Source organism: Eurosta solidaginis, chromosome X (genome assembly GCF_040869045.1).
Source record: "Eurosta solidaginis isolate ZX-2024a chromosome X, ASM4086904v1, whole genome shotgun sequence".
NCBI classification, from domain to species: Eukaryota; Metazoa; Arthropoda; class Insecta; order Diptera; family Tephritidae; genus Eurosta; species Eurosta solidaginis.
The window spans coordinates 110,003,427-110,025,727 of NC_090324.1; the positions used below are offsets into that span (position 1 = coordinate 110,003,427).

General features: G+C 37.2%; 1 protein-coding gene and 1 pseudogene across 1 annotated transcript in view; both read left to right on the forward strand.

Annotated features, from left to right (window-relative positions):
* Nucleotides 1-22,301, forward strand: part of Pur-alpha (Purine-rich binding protein-alpha) — a 1,789,254-nt gene that overhangs the window by 1,019,007 nt on the left and 747,946 nt on the right. The gene's annotated exons all lie outside the window — the stretch shown is intronic.
* Nucleotides 1-22,301, forward strand: part of LOC137234507 (probable G-protein coupled receptor Mth-like 5) — a 78,045-nt pseudogene that overhangs the window by 999 nt on the left and 54,745 nt on the right.

Here is a 22,301-nt window from a genome sequence, read left to right on the forward strand (position 1 = left end):
ATATATATATATCCGGCTTTTATTTGTTCCACAGGTATTAATGTCATAGGTATGAACAGAAAACTCTGTCGATGTAAAATTTGACGCTATTAATCTAGTAAAAAAAAAAAAATATTTGTTACTTCAGTAGATTTCGCTGTCAGTGTCATATCGACGATAAACACTGTTAATTTTACAGTTTACGCTAGTTATTTCGAATGAACAGAAATCCCTTTCATATTAACAGATTTTATTGGTATTCTTAGAGCGGCAGTAATAATTGTTAATTTAACAAAACTATGTGTAAAGTATAATGTGTTTATTTGACTAATAAAACGGTCAATTACGAATCAACGATTTGTGCGCAGTTGATTCAACATCTTGTTGCGATTGATAAAAATTGACAGAAATTTCGGTTGATTTTACCAGTCTTTTTCTTTCAGTGTACGAAACAGATAGCAAAACAAAACGTAAATACTAGCAGTTCAATTGCCTTGTACGTAAAAGTGGCAAAAGGTTTTAAAAGCTGTAATAATAAAATGTTTTCTGTAACCTATGTTGCCTTTTATATAAACTCAAATGAACAAATTGACGAAACTCGCATAGAGGCCATAGAAAGAAAAAATTGAGAGATGCTTCCCATCTTATTGAAATGAACTCTACAATGTAAGTACTTGACATACTAAAAGTAAACATAACACTGCAAAAAATTATGCTATACCGGTTAAAATTTTGCTACTTCTCCTCCAAGCGAAATGCAAAATTGCACCCTCTTGTTGCAAAAGTTTTGTTTGAACGAACAGGATTTTTCCAAAATTTATAACATTTTGTTCAAGTTTTTACCAATTTTCACTCACGCGAACGAATCTAATAAGATAGTAAAAAACATCCTTTTTTAATGTTGATCTTTCCGACAGCATAAAAGGTTGAGTTGTTTTGGAATCGTTTCAAAATAAAGTGCTACGAGAATTAAACTTGCCGAATTTTACATGATTAGTTGCTCCGATGGTGAATTACTTTCCAGCAATTTTATTCTTTACTTTTCTATAGCTTACAAGTTCTCTATTAAAATGTTATGTCAAACATTTATACTACAAGTTTTGTTCGAAAAAATCACGTGTGGCAACTCAAGTTTAATAAAAAAATAGATTTCAGAATATGTATTAACAGAGGTAGAAGGCAGTTTGCGCGTCCGTAAAAATAGGTCATCCATCCCAAATATTTTGAAGGTTTGTCCCACTTTAAGGTTTCTTGCCGAGGGTGTTGCAACAGAGTATTGAGAATGAGGCTTTAGTTTGATTCTTTTGGATTTTGTAATAATATTATATATTTACTTTTATTTAAATAGCTCCCTACTATCGTGCAATAATTTATCAACGATAGCTAGCGTAGAAAATTTAACAGCTGATGCGATAGTTAGCGCATGGCAATACCACGATAAACGATAAACGCTAACGATCGGGTTTCACACGCTAGAATTTATTTCATAATACGGTATAACAGATTGCACGCTCTTATCGTGTATCGTATGAGTTCATAATAGGGGTGTAATTCTTGCATATCTTTCACAGATGGTGAATCCTCTGCATCAATCATATTAGCGATCCGTTCTATTTTTTGACAGTTTTCTGCATAATAAACTGCGGCTTCTATCCATGTCCCCCACCGCGTAATGACTGGTTGTGGCGGCAAGGGTAGTTCGGGTTCTATTTCTTTAAAAATTTCCAACCGTGAGGGTGCTTTCAGAAATGATCTTTTTCCGCTTGCTTTTAGTCGGTCAACAGTTGGGAAACTGCTGCGAATTTCCTTACATACCCTATGCAATCCATTTGCTAAACACATCAAATGAAATGTTTTCGGGTAAAAACCGTTAATGGCTTTTGAGCTTTCACCATGTACGGGGCAGCATCAGTGATGAAAAAAGTATAGCCTCCTTGTTTAAATCTGGTAAGAAAATGTCAACTGAATCCGCAAATGGTCGAGCTATTGAGCAGTGATTTACTGCGTCTAATAAAGCTCTGTTTATCAAACATTTTTGCTTTGCGACTTGCTCATCGTTTGCAACATATCGGCCTGACGCCGTCCATTGAGATCCATAGGTATTGGTTATTTATAGCGTTTTTGATATTTTTTATTGTAAGCTCATATAAACTGCTGACTGTAGATCTCAAATTGGTTTCTGATGGCAAGTCTATAGCAATATATTTCTTAAAAAATGATTTCAGGTGGTAATTTCTTATTTTATACAAAGGAATATCGGACGATACAAAAGCTTCACAAAAATCTTTCGCGAATTCCGCACTTTTCGATGTATATTCTGTTAATAATTGTTGTGATTGGACTTATAAGCTGGAATGCAGGCTGGCTCTTTCTTTGTGCCCGGCGCTTTGCAAATCCTGCATCACACAGGATCTACGATCTGCATTCACCATTTTATCACAAAGGTTGCAATACAATATGTTCCATCACCTGTGAAGACTGGGAACTCAGACACATACCTTGCCAACTTAGAAGATAGCCTTTCTTTTACCTTTGGCATTATCTAAAGAAAGATTAGTTCATATTAATATAAACATTTAATTGTTTCCAGAAACTAGTGCTTACTTTAACTTTAAATTTGCAAACGCAGTCTTTAATCAACTAAAGAAAATGTTCAGGTATTTTTAACAAGTGCCAACAACTGTTCGAATTCCACGAACTGACAAATTAAAGTTCAAAGCCAACGAATATTTACAAATGGTGGCACTCCGACATACGTACGTACATATCTGGTAATGCTGGAGGTTAAATGTCAAAATCATCATTCGCATTCTTTATCAATTTGAACTCGCGTTGAGTTTGGCATTACTCACATACTTTCCTTTACCACCACTTGTATTAACTCACCTTTTTGAAAACGGGCAAGAACAAAAGCGAAATGAAGTGTTTTCTCTTTCTAGCTCACATGTATGCTTATAAGAAGAAGTAACACAAAAATACCAATTTTACTTTTGCTCATTTTTAGCTTTCGATAAGTGTTGAGAAGCGCAAAAGTTAAAGGCGATTTTAATTTTTATCGCAGCTGGAACTAAATTTAAAATTATAAAAAACCTTTAAAATTCAAATATATGAATTTATCACGAAACTTGCAAAAATATGCAATTATAATGAAATATTCAGAAATATGCATTTATTATGAAATATGCAAAAATATGCGCCAACAAATGTAGCTTAAACTCTTTCTACGCATACGTATTCAATATATTACATCACAGCTTGTAACACAACAAATATGCATTTGCATAGTTTTGGTTGCTGTGGTGATATAGCACGTAGTAGAAACCCGAAATAATTTCAATGCATGATGTACACGTAGCAACTTTCGAAATTTTAAGGGCATCGCTATGGCAACCATATTAGATAAAATGATGAAGCCCGGCCCTGGGGCATGGGTTGAAGCCACACGTTGGGTTAGGCAAATAGCCTACAGGCTGCGTTGATAATTTTTTTTACGCACACGATCCAAGTTGCAGGAAATATCGACGGCTGCGAGCCTGTTGTTGTTGTAGCAGTGCTTCGCCCCATCCAATAGGTGCGACCGATCACAAATTGTCATCAATATCCTCTAACGGGAGTCCAATGAAACTTGCTGTTTCAACAGGGGTGGATCATAATGAGAGGGGTGTTGCAGGCGTTGGTTCCACAATACAATTAAAGAGATGGTTGGTGTCATGTGGGAACACATTGCAAGCGGAGCATACATTTTTTATGTCGGGGTTGATTCTGGATAGGTAAGAGTTTAACCTGTTACAGTATCCAGATCGAAGTTGAGCTAGAGTGACTCGTGTTTCCCTGGGTAGTGTGCGTTCTTCTTCCGCAAGGTTTGGGTACTGTTTTTTGAGTACTGGATTCACCGGGCAATTATCGGCATAAAGGTCTGACGCCTGTTTGTGGAGTTCACTGAGGACTTGCTTGTGTTTTTTAGCTTCATACGGCTGAGTTCTGAGGCGCCGTATTTCCTCATAATGCTTACGGAGATGACTTCTTAAGCCCCTGGGCGGTGTTGGCTCATCAATCAGATACCTGTTTGGATGCTCAGGTTTCTGGGTATTCAACAGCAACTGTTTGGTTAGCATCTCACTTCTCTTCCTGATGGGGAGTATTCTCGCCTCATTATGTAGATGGTGTTCTGGGGACATAAGAAGACAGCCCGTGGCGGTTCTGAGAGCAGTATTTTGGCAGGCCTGTAGCTTCTTCCAGTGAGTAGTTTTAAAACTTGGCGACCATATAAGGCACGCGTAGCATGGGGGATTCCCCCGGCCCGGGGTTTCTCAGGGGGCCCGCGTTTTAGAGGTACTAAGCCATTTTTTTAATTTAGGAGAGTCTTTAGTGGTTCCATGTGAAAATTTTAAGCCGAATTTAAAAAGCAACGAATATTGATAACGATTTTTTGCCTAGGCCTGAGGAGACAATAAAAACATCAAACAAAAATATGTTTCTCGGGGGCCCGCGATTTTGGGATACTAAGACATACGACAACGAATATTGATAATGATTTTTTGCCTGGGCTTGAGGAGACAATAAAAACATCAAACAAAAATGCATGTTTACATGGATCCGAAGTCGTAAAGTTTTCGTGGTGACACTGATGAAGGTTCATCTTCAAAAAGTCTTCGAACAATACCACCAACTCTGTATCTAAGTCCAGATTATTTAAACGACTTCGATATCGGTACCGTGAATTGAGACAAAATGTCTCAATTGTGTTGTTAGTGTAGAAATGAGAAAAACTGAATTAAGCATGAAAACAAATACCAGCAGGATGGCCTAGCGGTTAAAGGCTATTGCAGTTTCACCATGTGATTCACGGTTCGAATCCCGGTGAAACCTTTGATAACATTACAAAATTGCCTGATGATTACGTTGGCGGTTTTCGAAATGGTCCATCGCAATATGCCAGTAAATGTTTCTTTCTTTTCAGTTTCTCTTAGAAAATATAATAATTGAAATTCAATTATTATAAGCTGGTGTTAAGCTCATGAGTTCTTAAAAAATGTTAGTAATTTTGGAAAAATCCTGTTCGTTCAAACAAAACTTTTGCAACAAGAGGGGCCAATTTTGCATTTCGCTTGGAGGAGATGTTACAAAATTGTACCCGATAAATAAGTGTCCCGGTATCGCATAATTTTTTGCAGTGTTATGCACATTAAATTCAAAAAAGGGTTATTATATTTTGTATTGATAACTGAAAAACTAGTTTTTTGTTGTTTTCCCAATTTGTGTGTTTTTTCGATTTGGTGGTTTTTTTATTTTGGTGTTTTTTCTTTTTTTAAACAAGTGACACCATCGTCATAAGTAGGTATAAAGTAGAGAGAGCAGTGAGCGTAAAATTCTCTTTGAAATTTGATCATGCATTGACTGCTGTTCGCTGTTGAAATGACCTGTAAGATCAGTTGTGTTAACAGAAAAATCAGTTAGATTGATTAGGAATCTGAAATTTTTATAGAATTTTGTTAACTTAAGAGCGACAGTTTCTCTTCTGTTGAAATGACTAAACAAATTTGTTCGCTTGACAAAGAACTCGGTCGAATTAACCATAATTCGACCAATTTCACCGCATCTCCGTTAAGTCAAGAACAACAGAACAGAAATGCTTATTTTACTAGCACCATTTCTTTCAGTGTATATATCTTGGTGAACGAAGCGGCGGACATTTTTTGAGCATCTAAGATCTCATAAGCCAATATGATCCGATACTTAGAGATCATTTGGAGAATGTTAGGATTTCACAACAGTAGCACAAACGTTTACAAGTTCACTATCTTTCCCCAGACATTCAGAACGAGTTTATTTGTGCAAAGCACCATGAAGGAAACTATATTAAATCAAGGCAAGAAAGCCAAGTATTTTGCTATTATCGTTGATGCTATGCCTGATGCTAGTCACGTTGACTACGTTCATTTTGCGCTACCTCCATTTCAATTCGAAATCAACAAATTTTACAATTCAAGAACGGTTTTTGGCTTTCGTGAACTGTAACCAAAAAACTGGTCAGAAAATCGCTGATGCAATTTGCCATAATTGATTGAAGATTTTCGTGCACAAGGGTACGATACGGCGCCAATATGAAAAGAGCTTCCAACGGAGCACTACGTCACATTCTCGACAAAAACTCGAATGCTGATTACTTGTCTTGTGCAACCCAAAGTCCCAATTTATGTGGTGTTGATGCTGCAGAATGTTGTACGACTGCAATTACTTTCTTCGAAGTTGTACAAAAATGTTATACTATTTTCTGCAGCAGTCCACAACGATCGGACATCCTCAAAAAAAAATTTGACTGCGCAAGCATACGGAGATGTTACCGGCATTCTGAAGTACATCAACAACTTCGAATGTATCTTACTGTCCTCAATTTGGTTTAAATACTGACTACCATTAATGAAAGGAACGTGGTCCTCCAAGCTAGAGACGCCACAATAGATGTTGAGGTCCGACATCTAGATGCCTTATTAGCTGATTTGAAGTTGATCAGAAACCAATGGGAAACAATTTTAAACGAATGCAAAAAATTTGCTATTCAATTGAACATCTCACCAAAGTTTCCGGACATTCGAAAGAGAAAACCCAAAGGACGTTCTGAAGATAATTTAAATGAGATTATTACGGATGATTCAGAATCTTATTTTAAAACCAATACATTCTTGGTGATCGTTGATTCGATAATCACTGGCATTATTGAACGATTTGCAGCTATGAGAAATTTGAGCGAGACGTCTTCCTTTTTGTGGCAATTTGAAGACATGGACGGAAGTCGGAGATTTCTCAAAGCTTAGAATGCGAAATAGTTCACTTGAAACACATTTACGAAGCAAATTTTGATAAAGGTCTGTCACCATTGGAATTGCTAAATGCCGTCTATGTTCAAAATCTGTATACAATTTTCCCCAACATTTGTATTGCTTTACGTATCTTTTGCACTATACCTGTCACTGTAGCTAGTGCAGAACGTTCCTTCAGCGTTCTTTCAAGAATGAAAAACTTTCATAGATCGTGTTCATCTAAAGAGCGAGTTTTAGGACTTGCCACGCTTTGTGTTGAATCCGTTTTGGCAAGACTGTTAAATTTGGATATTATTATAAAAAATTTTGCAGCGAAAAAAGCAAGAAAAGCCACTCTTTGATATACGAACCTTCTATATTGAATAAATAAAATGTATAGTCATCATTAAATTTATCAGAAATATATTAAAATGTAACTAGAAAAGATTATTTGAAACAATATATAGCTGTTAAAAGAGAATTTTATTTCTACGTTACAATAAAATAGTATAAATAGTAAATATTCTGTGTTAATTTTATTTTCAGCTCTTAGTCCAAAAATCATTTAGTTGATGTGGGAAAATTTTTTTGGCGTAATTCATCAATAATTATTCATGCATGAGACGTCATTAATTCAAATTAATCAAATGTATTAGTGGATTTCTTATAGAGAGGCCGTAAATTGTTTAGTCCCGGGACCGGATTTTCTCTCTACGGCCCTGCCCATGACCGCATGACTAAACGCCGAAACTCATCCAAAGTAGCTGCTCTCTGTAATACATCTCGTTCGGCATTTGAAGGCAGATCAAATTACTATCTGTCCTTATCAATCGTTAGGTAAAGACGTAGGTATTTTACTGTAATTTTTCAGCACGGCTCTCCGAGATGCGGCGCCTCATCGAGGGATAAAGCGCTAAGTGCAATACAAAAATACACCACGTTTACCTATTTAGTACACGAACTTTTTTTGCGTGCTTATGTTTTTTTTTTTTTTGCCTTTATTTGCTATTTTTTTTGCATCTGTTTGGGAAAGGGATAGGAATTAGTGTTCGATTGGGAGAAACCTACAGCAGCGGCCGTGGTTATAGAACCACTTATATGAACGGGTGTTAAGCATTGCAAATCTTATTATTATACTCAATTGAGCAGACCTCACAGAGTATATTAACTTTGATTGGATAACGGTTGGTTGTACAGGTATAAAGGAATCGAGATAGATATAGACTTCCATATATCAAAATCATCAGTATCGAAAAAAAATTCGATTGAGCCATGTCCGTCCGTCCGTCCGTCTGCCCGTTAACACGATAACTTGAGTAAATTTTGGTATGTAGGTTCCTGGGCACTCATCTCAGATCGGTATTTAAAATAAACGATATCGGACAATAACCACGCCCACTTTTTCGATATCGAAAATTTCGAAAAATCGAAAAAGTGCGATAATTCATTACCAAATACGGATTAAGCGATGAAACTTGGTAGGTGAGTTGAACTTATGACGCAGAATAGAAAACTAGTAATATTTTGGACAATGGGCGTGGCACCGCCCAATTTTAAAAGAAGGTCATTTAGAAGTTTTGCAATCTGTAATTTGGCAGTCGTTGAAGATATCATGATGAAATTTGGCAGGAACGTTACTCTTATTACTATATGTCTGCTTAATAAAAACTAGCAAAATCGGAGAACGACCACGCCCACTTTTTTGAAAAAAATTTTTTTTAATTCAAATTTTAAAAGAAAAGTTAATATCTTTACAGTATATAAGTAAATTATGTCAACATTCAACTCCAGGTATGATATGTTGCAACAAAATACAAAAACAAAAGAAACTTTCAAAATGGGCGTGGCTCCGCCCTTTTTCATTTAATTTGTCTAGGATACTTTTAATGCCATAAGTCTAACAAAAATTTACCAATCGTTGGGAAATTTGGTAGAGGCTTAGATTCTAGGACGATAACTGTTTTCTGTGAAAAAGGGCGAAATCGGTTGAAGCCACGCCCAGTTTTTATACACAGTCGACCGTCTGTCCTTCCGCTCGGCCGTTAACACGATAACTTGAGCAAAATTCGATGTATCTTTACTAAACTCAGTTCACGTACTTATCTGAACTCACTTTGTATTGGTGTAAAAGTGGCCGAAGTCCGACTATGACCACGCCCACTTTTTCGATATCGAAAATTACGAAAAATGAAAAAAATGCCATAATTATATACCAAATACGAAAAAAGGGATGAAACATGGTAATTGTATTGGTCTATTGACGCAAAATATAACTTTAGAAAAAAACTCGGTAAAATAGTTGTGACACCTACCATATTAAGTAGAAGAAAATGAAAAATCTTTGCAGGGCGAAATCAAAAGCCCTTGGAATCTTGGAAGGAATACTCTTCGTGGTATTACATATATAAATAAATTAGCGGTACCCGACAGATTGTGTTCTGGATCACCCTGGTCCACATTTTGGTCGATATCTCGAAAACGCCTTCACATATACAACTCACTTTTAAAACCCTCATTAATACCTTTAATTTGATACCCATATCGTACACACACATTCTAGAGTCACCCCTGGTCCATGTTTATGGCGATATCTCGAAACGGCGTCCACATATAGAACTAAGGCCCACTCCTTTTTAAAATACTCATTAACACATTTCAATTGATACCCATATCGTACCAAAGAATTCTAGAGTCACCCCTGGCCCACCCTTATGGCGATATCTCGAAAAGGCATCCACATATAGAACTAAGGCCCACACCCTTTTAAAATACTCATTAACACCTTTCATTTGATACCCATATCGTACAAACAAATTCTAGAGTCACCCCTGGTCCACGTTTATGGCGATATCCCGAAAGGGCGTCCACCCATAGAACTAAGGCCCACTCCCTTTTAAAACACCTATTAACACCTTTCGTTTGATACCCATATTGTATAAACGCATTCTAGAGTCAACCCTGGTCCACTTTTATAACGATATTCCGAAAAGGCGTCCACCTATAGAACTAAGGCCCACTCCCTTTTAAAATACTCATTAACACCTTTATCCATTTGATACACATGTCATACAAACACATTCCAGGGTTACCCTAGGTTCTTTTTACAACATGGTGATTTTCCCTTACTTTGTCTCCGCAGCTCTCAACTGAGTATGTAATGTTCGGTTACACCCGAACTTAGCCTTCCTTACTTGTTTTTATACTCAGTTGAGCAGAGCTCACAGAGTATATTAACTTTGATTTGATAACGGTTGGTTGTACAGGTATAAAGGAATCGAGATAGATATAGACTTCCATATATCAAAGTCATCAGGATCGAAAAAAAATTTGATTCAGCCATGTCCGTCCGTCCGCCCGTCCGTCCGTTAACACGATAACTTGAGTAAATTTTGAGGTATCTTGATGAAATTTGGTATGTAGGTTCCTGAGCACTCATCTCAGATCGCTATTTAAAATGAACAATATCGGACTATAACCACGCCCACTTTTTCGATATCGAAAATTTCGAAAAACCGAAAAAGTGTGATAATTCATTACCAAAGACGAATAAAGCGATGAAACTTGGTAGGTGAGTTGAACTTATGACGCAGAATAGAAAATTAGTAAAATTTTGGACAATGGGCGTGGCACCGCCCACTTTTAAAAGAAGGTAATTTAAAATTTTGCAAGCTGTAATTTGGCAGTCGATGAAGATATCATGATGAAACTTGGCAGGAACGTTACTCCTATTACTATATGTTTGCTTAATAAAAATTAGCCAAATCGGAGAACGACCACGCCCACTTAAAAAAAAAATTTTTTTAAAGTAAAATTTTAACAAAAAATTTAATATCTTTACAGTATATAAGTAAATTATGTCAACATTCAACTCCAGTAATGATATGGTGCAACAAAATGCAAAATAGTAGAAAATTTCAAAATGGGCGTGGCTCCGCCCTTTTTCATTTAATTTGTCTAGGATACTTTTAATGCCATAAGTCGAACAAAAATTTACCAATCCTTGTGAAATTTGGTAGGGGCTTAGATTCTGGGACGATAACTTATTTCTGTGAAAAAGGGCGAAATCGGTCGAAGCCACGCCCAGTTTTTATACACAGTCGACCGTCTGTCCTTCTTAACTAAGCTCAGTTCACGTACTTATCTGAACTCACTTTGTATTGGTATAAAAAATGGCCGAAATCGGACTATCACCACGCCCACATTTTCGATATCGAAAATTACGAAAGACGAAAAAAAATGCCATAATTCTATACCAAATACGAAAAAAGGGATGAAACATGGTATTTGGATTAGTTTATTGACGCAAAATATAACTTTAGAAAAAAACTTTGTAAAATGGGTGTGATACCTACCATATTAAGTAGAATGAAATGAAAAAGTTCTGCAGGGAGAAATAAAAAACCCTTGAAATATTGGCAGGAATACTGTTCGTGGTACTATATATATAAATAAATTAGCGGTATCCAACAGATGATGTTCTGGGTCACCTTGGTCCACATTTTGGCCGATATCTGGAAAACGCCTTCACATATACAACTACCACCACTCCCTTTTAAAAGCCTCATTAATACCTTTAATTTGATACCCATATCGTACAAACACATTCTAGAGTTACCCTGGTCCACCTTTATGGCGATATCTCAAAAAGGCGTCCACCTATAGAACTAAGCCCCACGCCCTTTTAAAATACTCATTAACACCTTTTATTTGATACCCATATCGTACAAACATATTCTAGAGTCACACCTGGTCCACCTTTATAGCTATAACTCGAGAAGGCGTCCACCTATAGAGATAAGGCCCACTCCCTTTTAAAATACTCATTAATACCTTTCGTTTGATACCCATATTGTACAAACGCATTCTAGAGTCACCCTGGTCCACCTTTATGCCGATATCTCGAAAAGGCGACCACCTATACAACTACCACCACTCCCTTTTAAAACCCTTATTAATACCTTTAATTTGATACCGATATCGTACAAACACATTCTAGATTCACCCCTGGTCCACCTTTATGGCGTTATCTCGAAAAGGCGTCCACTTATAGAACTAAGCCCCACGCCCTTTTGAAATAGTCATTATCACCTTTTGTTTGATACCCATATTGTACAAACGCATTCTAGAGTCACCCCTGGTCCACCTTTATGGCGATATCTCGAAAAGGCGTTCACCTATATAACTAAGGCCCAATCCCTTTTAAAATGCTCATTAACCCCTTTCATTTGATACCCATATCGTACAAACAAATTCTAGGGTCACCCCTGGTCCACCTTTATGGCGATATCTCGAAACGGCGTCCACCTATGGAACTAAGGATCACTTCCTTTTAAAATACTCATTAACACCTTTCATTTGATACCCATATCGTACAAACAAATTCTAGAGTCACCCCTGGTCCACCTTTATGCCGATATCTCGAAAAGGCGACCACTTATACAACTACCACCACTCCTTTTTAAAACCCTCATTAATATCTATAATTTGATACCCATATCGTACAAACACATTCTAGAGTCACCCCTGGTCCACCTTTATGGCGATATCTCGAAAAGGCGTCCACCTATAGAACTAAGCCCCACGCCCTTTTAAAATACTCATTAACACCTTTCGTTTGATAGCCATATTGTACAAACACATTCTAGAGTCACCCCTGGTCAACCTTTATGGCGATATCTCGAAAAGGCGTCCACCTATAGAACTAAGCCCCACGCCCTTTTAAAATACTCATTAACACCTTTCGTTTGATACCCTTATTGTACAAACGCATTCTAGAGTCACCCCTGGTCCACCTTTATGCCGATATCTCGAAAAGGCGACCACCTTTATAACTACCACCACTCCATTTTAAACCCTCATTAATACCTTTAATTTGATACACATATCGTACAAACACATTCTAGAGTCACCCCTGGTCCACCTTTATGGCAATATCCCTAAAAGGCGTCCACCTATAGAACTAAGCCCGACGCCCTTTTAAAATACCCATTAACACCTTTCGTTTGATACCCATATTGTACAAACGCATTCTAGAGTCACCCTGGTCCACCTTTATGCCGATATCTCGAAAAGGCGACCACCTATACAACTACCACCACTCCCTTTTAAAACCCTTATTAATACCTTTAATTTGATACCGATATCGTACAAACACATTCTAGATTCACCCCTGGTCAACCTTTATGGCGTTATCTCGAAAAGGCGTCCACTTATAGAACTAAGCCCCACGCGCTTTTGAAATAGTCATTATCACCTTTTGTTTGATACCCATATTGTACAAACGCATTCTAGAGTCACCCCTGGTCCACCTTTATGGCGATATCTCGAAAAGGCGTTCACCTATAGAACTAAGGCCCAATCCCTTTTAAAATGCTCATTAACCCCTTTTATTTGATACCCATATCGTACAAACAAATTCTAGGGTCACCCCTGGTCCACCTTTATGGCGATATCTCGAAACGGCGTCCACCTATGGAACTAAGGATCACTTCCTTTTAAAATACTCATTAACACCTTTCATTTGATACCCATATCGTACAAACAAATTCTAGAGTCACCCCTGGTCCACCTTTATGCCGATATCTCGAAAAGGCGACCACCTATACAACTACCACCAATCCTTTTTAAAACCCTCATTAATATCTATAATTTGATACCCATATCGTACAAACACATTCTAGAGTCACCCCTGGTCCACCTTTATGGCGATATCTCGAAAAGGAGTCCACCTATAGAACTAAGCCCCACGCCCTTTTAAAATACTCATTAACACCTTTCGTTTGATAGCCATAATGTACAAACACATTCTAGAGTCACCCCTGGTCAACCTTTATGGCGATATCTCGAAAAGGCGTCCACCTATAGAACTAAGCCCCACGCCCTTTTAAAATACTCATTAACACCTTTCGTTTGATACCCTTATTGTACAAATGCATTCTAGAGTCACCCCTGGTCCACCTTTATGCCGATATCTCGAAAAGGCGACCACCTTTATAACTACCACCACTCCATTTTAAACCCTCATTAATACCTTTAATTTGATACACATATCGTACAAACACATTCTAGAGTCACCCCTGGTCCACCTTTATGGCAATATCCCTAAAAGGCGTCCACCTATAGAACTAAGCCCCACGCCCTTTTAAAATACCCATTAACACCTTTCGTTTGATACCCATATTGTACAAACGCATTCTAGAGTCACCCCTGGTCCACCTTTATAGCGACATCTCGAAAAGGCGACCATCTATACAACTACCACCACTCCCTTTTAAAACCTTCATTAATACCTTTAATTTGATACCCATATCGTACAAACACATTCTAGAGTCACCCGTGGTCCACCTTTATGGCGATATCTCGAAAAGGCCTCCACCTGTAGAACTAACCCCACGCCCTTTTGGAATACTCATTAACACCTTTCATTTGATACCCATATCGTACAAACAAATTCTAGGGTCACCCCTGGTCCACCTTTTTGGCGATATCTCAAAACGGCGTCCACCTATGGAAATAAGGATCACTCCCTTTTAAAATACTCATTAACACCTTTCATTTGATACCCATATCATACAAACAAATTCTAGAGTCAACCCGGATCCACCTTTATGGCGATATTCCTAAATGGCGTCCACCTATAGAACTATGGCCCACTCCCTCTTAAAATACTCTTTAATACCTTTCACTTGATACACATGTCATACAAACACATTCCAGGGTTACCCTCGGTTCATTTTCCTACATGGTTATTTTCCCTTATGTTGCCACCATAGCTCTCAACTGAGTATGTAATGTTCGGTTACACCCAAACTTAACCTTCCTTACTTGTTTTATATAAATCTCTTTACACATTTTACAGTGAAGCCCAAGGCTACATTCTATATGTAGAAAAGGGAGGGCAGACTCCACCTGACCTGGACGGGCCTTCTCTTTCCTATCACCTTGTCTATTTCTTGTCCTATCCCCTTTTGAACACACAGGCATAAATCCCTCTATTTTTGTTTACGGGTACTGTGGGCGAGGGTGGTGCAAAAGACACCCGACGAGCTAGCCAGGGCTATAATCCTACAAAGTAATGAAGGTAAAGCAGTGAGAATTTAGTTTTGTCGCCAGCATTCTTCTACGGAATGAAGCAACAACAACAACGTTTAGTAATAGTTAAATTTTCTTTACAGGCTACCCGCCATAGCATTATCTACAGAGTAGAGAATGTCTTTTTATTAAACTTTTTTTTTTGAAATTTTGAAAATGTATAAGTCATAGGTATTTAGCCTTTGTCGTCCGTCGTAAACACTTTTATTTTCTTTCGCCGGATTAAAATACAAAAATCGTTTAAACTTAACTATAAATATCGGAATATTTTTTTTGCTGTAAATCTAACCATGCCGATTACGCACAGTCCTGACAAACTACTGGTGGTACAGACCCCGTTTCCATGAATGTCACGATCTGTACAGTATGTAGCGAAGGCTTTCGTACCAGCTCAGAAAAGATAGAGACCACCTGTAAGCAACTGTTTCATTTGACCTGTATTCATAAATGGCTAGAATATAACCAGGAATGCCCTGTTTCTCGTCCTTTATTTGACTTGAAACCCATTACCGAAGCCGTTAATAGAAGCACTGGCGCATTTTCCAGGGATCGCCTTAATATGCGAAGACATCCTCAAGGAAATCAAAAGTTTCGTCTAACTACAGCGAATGTACGCATAACACAGCAGACTCAAAATCCTAGAATCCCGCGTCGGACTAACCACCAACCTATAAACGTAAACCCCGGTTGATCAGCCTATATATAGTATAAACACTCTAACATCTCTACACCTGAATGGAAATTGTAATGTTTTATGCAAACATGTTCATTCCATTTTTGAAGAGAAAGCTCTTCAGTGGTTTTGGAGATATCGCCAACATATAGATACTCTCGAGTGGTTCGAGTTGTGCGATGCAATGCGTTGACAATTCAAAGACTACTCTACCGACTACGAAATCAAAGATGATATTAGACGACGAAAACAAAAGTCTACCGAACTGTTTGACGAATATTTCGATGCGATTATGTTGATATGCGACAGGCTACGATTCCCACTCGGTGAACATGAACTTGTAGAGATTATTTTACGAAACTTAAAACCTGATTGAAGACAAGAATTATTACATATTGATATACACGACATTTATATGTTGCGAAGGGAGGTCCACAAACACGAAAAATTCCATACCTATGGTCCACGTCAATACCCTATTCGCAAGCAAGTCTTCGAAGTGAGGAAAGAACCAAACGACGAAGGACAAAAAGCAGTAGTGGAGGAAGAACCAGAAATTGAGATTGAGGCGATAGTTGCAAGCGAACTGAAATGCTGGTTGTGCGAAGAGATAGGTCATCGGTACCAGGATTACTCAAACGCGCGAAGGATTTTCTGCTATGGATGCGGAGCAGTAAACGTCTACAAACCCAACTTCACCAAGTGTAAGGCCCTTTCGGAAAACGGGAGGAAGGATGTTCGTCGGACATCAGACGGGCGTCCTGCAATTCGTTCTCGAAACTAGGCGAAATATCAAAACCGGTAGATCCCGTTCAATTAAAGGAAAATACCGAACAAGTTAATTATTTTCCTACTTCTACAAAACTACTTTTACCACCATCAGTAGCGTAGCGTGCCTTGGCGGGGTACCGTATAAAAACTTATTTGTGGGCCCTCAGGAAGGGTACAGATTTCCAAACAAAAAAAAATCATAAAATTAAAATTAATATTTATTCATCATACATAATAGGCGTGTCTCCTTACCGTGAATTTAATAAAGTACTGACTTAAATGTGAAAATTTCTTTCATAATTTGTCAAAATCATTTGTTTTTATTAAAATCGAGTGTAAATTAACAAAGATAATTATAGCCTTACAAAGTTTACTTTTATTGGTTTTCTATCCGTTTCTGGAAAAACGAATTGTGACGTCACGATGACATGTCCTCATACAAAACAATTGAAAAGGGCACAAGATTTATATGGATTTATATGATAGTGACGTCATCACTCTAATAATAGCAGTCTCTTTCTTTCAAACTTGGTAGGTGAGTTGAACGTATAAGGCAGAACAGAAAATTAGTAAGATTTTGGACAATGGTCGTGGCACCGCTTACTTTTAAAAGAAGGTAATTTAAAATTTTGAAAGCTGTAATTTGGCAGCCGTTGAAGATATCATGAAATTTGGCAGGAACGTTACTCATATTACTATATGTACGCTTAATAAAGATAAGCAAAATCGGAGAAGGACCACGCCCACTTTTAAAAAAAATTTTTTTTAAAGTAAAATTTTAACAAAAAATTTAATATCTTTACAGTATATAAGTAAATTATGTCAACATGCAACTCCAGTAATGATATGGTGCAACAAAATACAAAAATAAAAGAAATTTTCAAAATGGGCGTGGCTCCGCCCTTTTTCACTTAATTTGTCTAGGATACTTTTAATGCCATAAGTCGAACAAAAATTTACCAATCCTTTTGATATTTCGTAGGGGCATAGATTTTATAACGTTAACTGTTTTCTGTGAAAATGGGCGAAATCGGTTGAAGCCACGCCCACTTTGTATACACAGTCTTCCGTCTGTCCTTCCGCATGGCCGTTATCACGATAACTTGAGCAAAAATCGACATATCTTTACTGAACTTAGTTCACGCACTTACCTGAACTCACTTTATCTTGGTATAAAAAATTAACAAAATCGGACTATGACCACGCCCACTTTTTCGATATCGAAAATTACGAAAAATGAAAAAAAATGCCATAATTCTATACCAAATACGAAAAAAGGGATGAGACATGGTAATTGGATTGGTTTATTGACGCGAAATATAACTTTAGAAAAAACTTTGTAAAAAGGTTGTGACACCTACCATATTAAGTAGAAAAAATGAAAAAGTTCTGCAGGGCGAAATAAAAACCCCTTGAAATCTTGGCAGGTATTACATATATAAATAAATTAGCGGTATCCAACAGATGATGTTCTGGGTCACCCTGGTCCACATTTTGGTCGATATCTGCAAAACGCCTTCACATATACAACTACCACCAATCCCTTTTAAAACTCTCATTAATACCTTTAATTTGATACCAATATCGTACAAACACATTCTAGAGTCACCCCTGGTCCACCTTTATGGCGATATTTCGAAACGGCGTCCACCTATAGAACTAAGGCCCACTCCCTTTTAAAATACTCATTAACACCTTTCGTTTGATACCCATATTGTACAAACGCATTCTAGAGTCACCCCTGGTCCACCTTTATGGCGATATCTCGAAAGGGCGACGACCTATACAACTACCACCACTCCCTTTTAAAACCCTCATTGATACCTTTAATTTGATACCAATATCGTACAAACACATTCTAGAGTCACCCCTGGTCCACCTTTATGGCGATATTTCGAAACGGCGTCCACCTATAGAACTAAGGCCCACTCCCTTTTAAAATACTCATTAACACCTTTCGTTTGATACCCATATTGTACAAACGCATTCTAGAGTCACCCCTGGTCCACCTTTAAGGCGATATCTCGAAAAGGCGTCCACCTATAAAACGAAGCCCACTCCCTTTTAAAAATACTCATTAACACCTTTTATTTGATACCCATATCGTACAAACAAAGTCTAGAGTCACCCCTGGTCCACCTTTATTGAGATACCTCGAAAAGGCGTCCACCTATAGAACTAAGACCCACTCCCTTTTAAAATACTCATTAACACCTTTCGTTGATACCCATATTGTACAAACGTATTCTAGAGTCACCCCTGGTCCACCTTTATGGCGATATCTCGAAATGGCGACGACCTATACAACTACCACCACTCCCTTTTAAAACCCTCATTGATAACTTTAATTTGATACCCATATCGTACAAAGACATTCTAGAGTCACCCCTGGTCCACCTTTATGGCGATATTTCGAAACGGCGCCCACCTATAGAACTAAGGCCCACTCCCTTTTAAAATACTCATTAACACCTTTCATTTGATACCCATATCGTACAAACAAATACTTGAGTCAACCCTGATCCACCTTTATGGCGATATCCCTAAATGGCGTCCACCAATAGAACTATGGCCCACTCCCTAATAAAATACTCTTTAATGCCTTTCATTTGATACACATGTCATACAAACACATTCCAGGGTTTCCCTCGGCTCATTTTCCTACATGGTTATTTTCCCTTATGTTGTCACCATAGCTCTCAACTGAGTATGTAATGTTCGGTTACACCCGAATTTAACCTTCCTTGCTTGTTATTTATCTTATCGGCGGCATCTGAACGCTGTCCAATTTGAATTAATCTTGTTCTAGTTGTTAAAAACTATTTTCTTTTGCATACTCAAGAGTAAACGAACTTTGCATTTGCATTAAATTAGTATACTAGTCGACAATTTGGTTATATTGCCTAGAATGATAGAACTGAACAAACTATTCGAGGAATAATATTTCTATCTTCGTTGCTTTTATTGTGCTAATGAATATCCAATATCCTAATATTTAGTAAAGACGATCTCGAACTTTTTGTGAACGTTATAGAATCATTGAAGTAATGGAATGAGTTGCAATTTGAATTCTGATCTGGTTGAAACCAGTTTCAAAATCAAGAACACGTAGTACCACCAGCTCAACGGCGTGTTGTTCTGGTGTTGTATTAATTCAAGATTAACTTAACATAGTTTACAAATAGCGATTCTTACAATTCACGTAATATATTCGGTAGAGAAATTTACCTCCATACTTAAATACCTATTTATGCAATCAAATTACCTAGCAGCATCACTACCGTGGAGCCCTGCAGCTGTTTGCGCAAACAACGTTGGAGCACCCACCCTGATGTAAGTCACAACCTAATGTATATTTACCCATGCGTATATATGTATTTACTTTGCACATTCTTTTTCCATAAACAAAAATACTTACTAGTTGTACGCCAACTACCGTATTTTCTTTTCTTTAAATCATTCAAAGTTTGAACGATCATTATTCTAAGTTTGAATGACGTCATTCATGTTGACCTACGGCTGAATTCAGTAATTCAGTCTCATCTCAAGTCTCTAAATTTGAGATTTTCCTTTAGAGGATCCATCGGCGTTGCATAGATCAATTGATCACATAGACAGGTTGCGCTCTTCGCTTACCAAATGATTTAATCGTCGCTGAACAACATTGTGTACAATACCAAGTATGTCAACTAAGCGGTAAATGTCAAAATTACAAAGAGCCTCGCTCAACTGATGCAAATCTCAGGTCTAGAGTTGCATTTTTGGTACGCACGAGTACTTTAAGCTGAGTTGCATTTGATAGTTTAATAAAACTTTGTAGTATTTACAGTTGAAATAGTTGCATATATTTCCAAGGAAATATAAATAATAGAAGGCTTTTAAGGGCTGATTGAACTTCCTTAACCCTAACGCCATAGTCGTAACCATACCCATATCCATAACCATCTCCAATGTCATCGATTAAAGGTGCCTTAACCTAAAAATTGTGAAAATTTTATAAAAATGAAGAAAATGCAAAAAATTTCAAACATATTCCACAAAAAATAAGTCTCTTAGTCATAACGTATCCAAAACAATGAATAAAATCTACAAAAATTTATTAAATTCACCAACTCAAATATTTTTAGGTTATGGATATGGCGAGAAACCAAAAACCAATTGGTTGGCTATGGTATGGTTGTGCCGTTAGCGGTATGGTATGGCACCATTAATCGATAACATTGATTTCCATAAGGTAGGTTCGATCAGCTGTTTTATCTGGTTTTATGGTTATAGGTTACCATTAATTGGCCATTTACATTACATAGAAAAATTTATTTAAATTAGAGTCAAAATGTCTAGAAAAACTTAACAAAATACAAAGCGCCACACGTTTAACATTGTTGTTTTTTCATTTAAAAATGCTGTTACCAGATTATTGTATTACACAAATATAATGAACTTGGGTGCAGAAATTCAGAAATCATAGAAAATATTTTACCGATATACTTTTTTGTTTTGTTTAAAAATTTGTTCACAATAATTTGAAAAACTCTAAGTTTTCTATGCTTTTTAAACTTAGAGCACTAACCCCATGTAATAAATTAAATTTTCAATGAAAATCAATAACTCTGAACTGAACAATTTTCGCCCTAAAAAAATTAATATGCTGTGTAACAGGAGCAACAATTTTGTGACTACATAAACCATTTTTCAATCTTTTACGTCCCTACACAGAACCCTAATTGACCGTTTTCAACCGAAACAACAATGAAACCCGGATTTTCCCGTTATGCCAACTTAAGCGAGTGCCTGTCAGAAAGAAGTCAACACACTTGTACTTATCCACAATGCTGAACAAGTGGCGTAGCAACATCGTGTGTGGCTATCGCATATTTGCGCAGCGAATGTTAAAAATATGCATGAATGTACGTATAATTTTTTTGATTAGCATAAAAAATTGTTCGTTTTGCATATTGGGCATCAAAAAAGTAGAAGTGTTTGTTAGTTGCTGTCTAACAAGTGACAGACATGAAAACCAATTGGTTTGCGCGATCAATGCGCTCTCACTTACCTATACACTTGCATTTACAAATCTGCCTACGCTTGCTTTCGAGACAATTTTTGTGACTTGAGTTGATTTCAGTAAACGAAACTCACAAAAACAGTTCACCATATCAGCGAAATTCACCAAAAAGACAATTTACTCATACATTGAACAAATAATATAGCATTCCATTTTATCAACATAAGGTCGGGTTGTATTGTGGCTGAGCTTGCGAAACCGCCGTTCACAATATTGTATAGAAGATCCCAAAGTAGCGGCGCCACATAGAATTCGAAGTTTTTTAAAGTATTTTCTGTTTTTTAATTTTTTCAATACTTATTTTAATTTGAGGAATAAAACAACATATTGTGACGAATACTAGCAACACTAAGGAGTAGCACCTAGAAGTATGCGAACTAGAAATCACAGAGTATAAAAGGCAGCAACAGTAGAGGCACGACAATCAGTTTCGTTTAAGCAAGCTATTAGTTGCGAAGTATAAGTGTTATTGTGAAGTACTCTAAAAAAGGCCATTTTTGCTTTATTCAATATTGGAGTTATTTCTTCAACAGTTTAGAGATTCGAACGTTAGCAAAATATTTGGAATAAGCGGAATTTCAGTAAATTCGTTACAATATTTAAAGCCTTTTTCGCAAATAATTTTCATACTTTTTCTGAAATTTTCATGTTTGTGATCTGCCCCAGCTCAGCTCACAAATTAGTGATTGCTATTGTGGGGCTGGAGACGCTAGACAGCTTACAGAATGGCAAATTGTCTCAAAGGTAATTTTCACCCCAAATAGTCTCTAATAGTGACTAGAGGCGGCTTACTGAATTCAGCTGCTAGATTACATTTCCGCACGTCGTCTGTTATGAAGATTAGTTGCTCTCTTTCCTTAACTTGTAACCACGGTTGCTTCTTTTGGTCCATTTGGACCAAAAATGGTCCTTTCCAACCCCA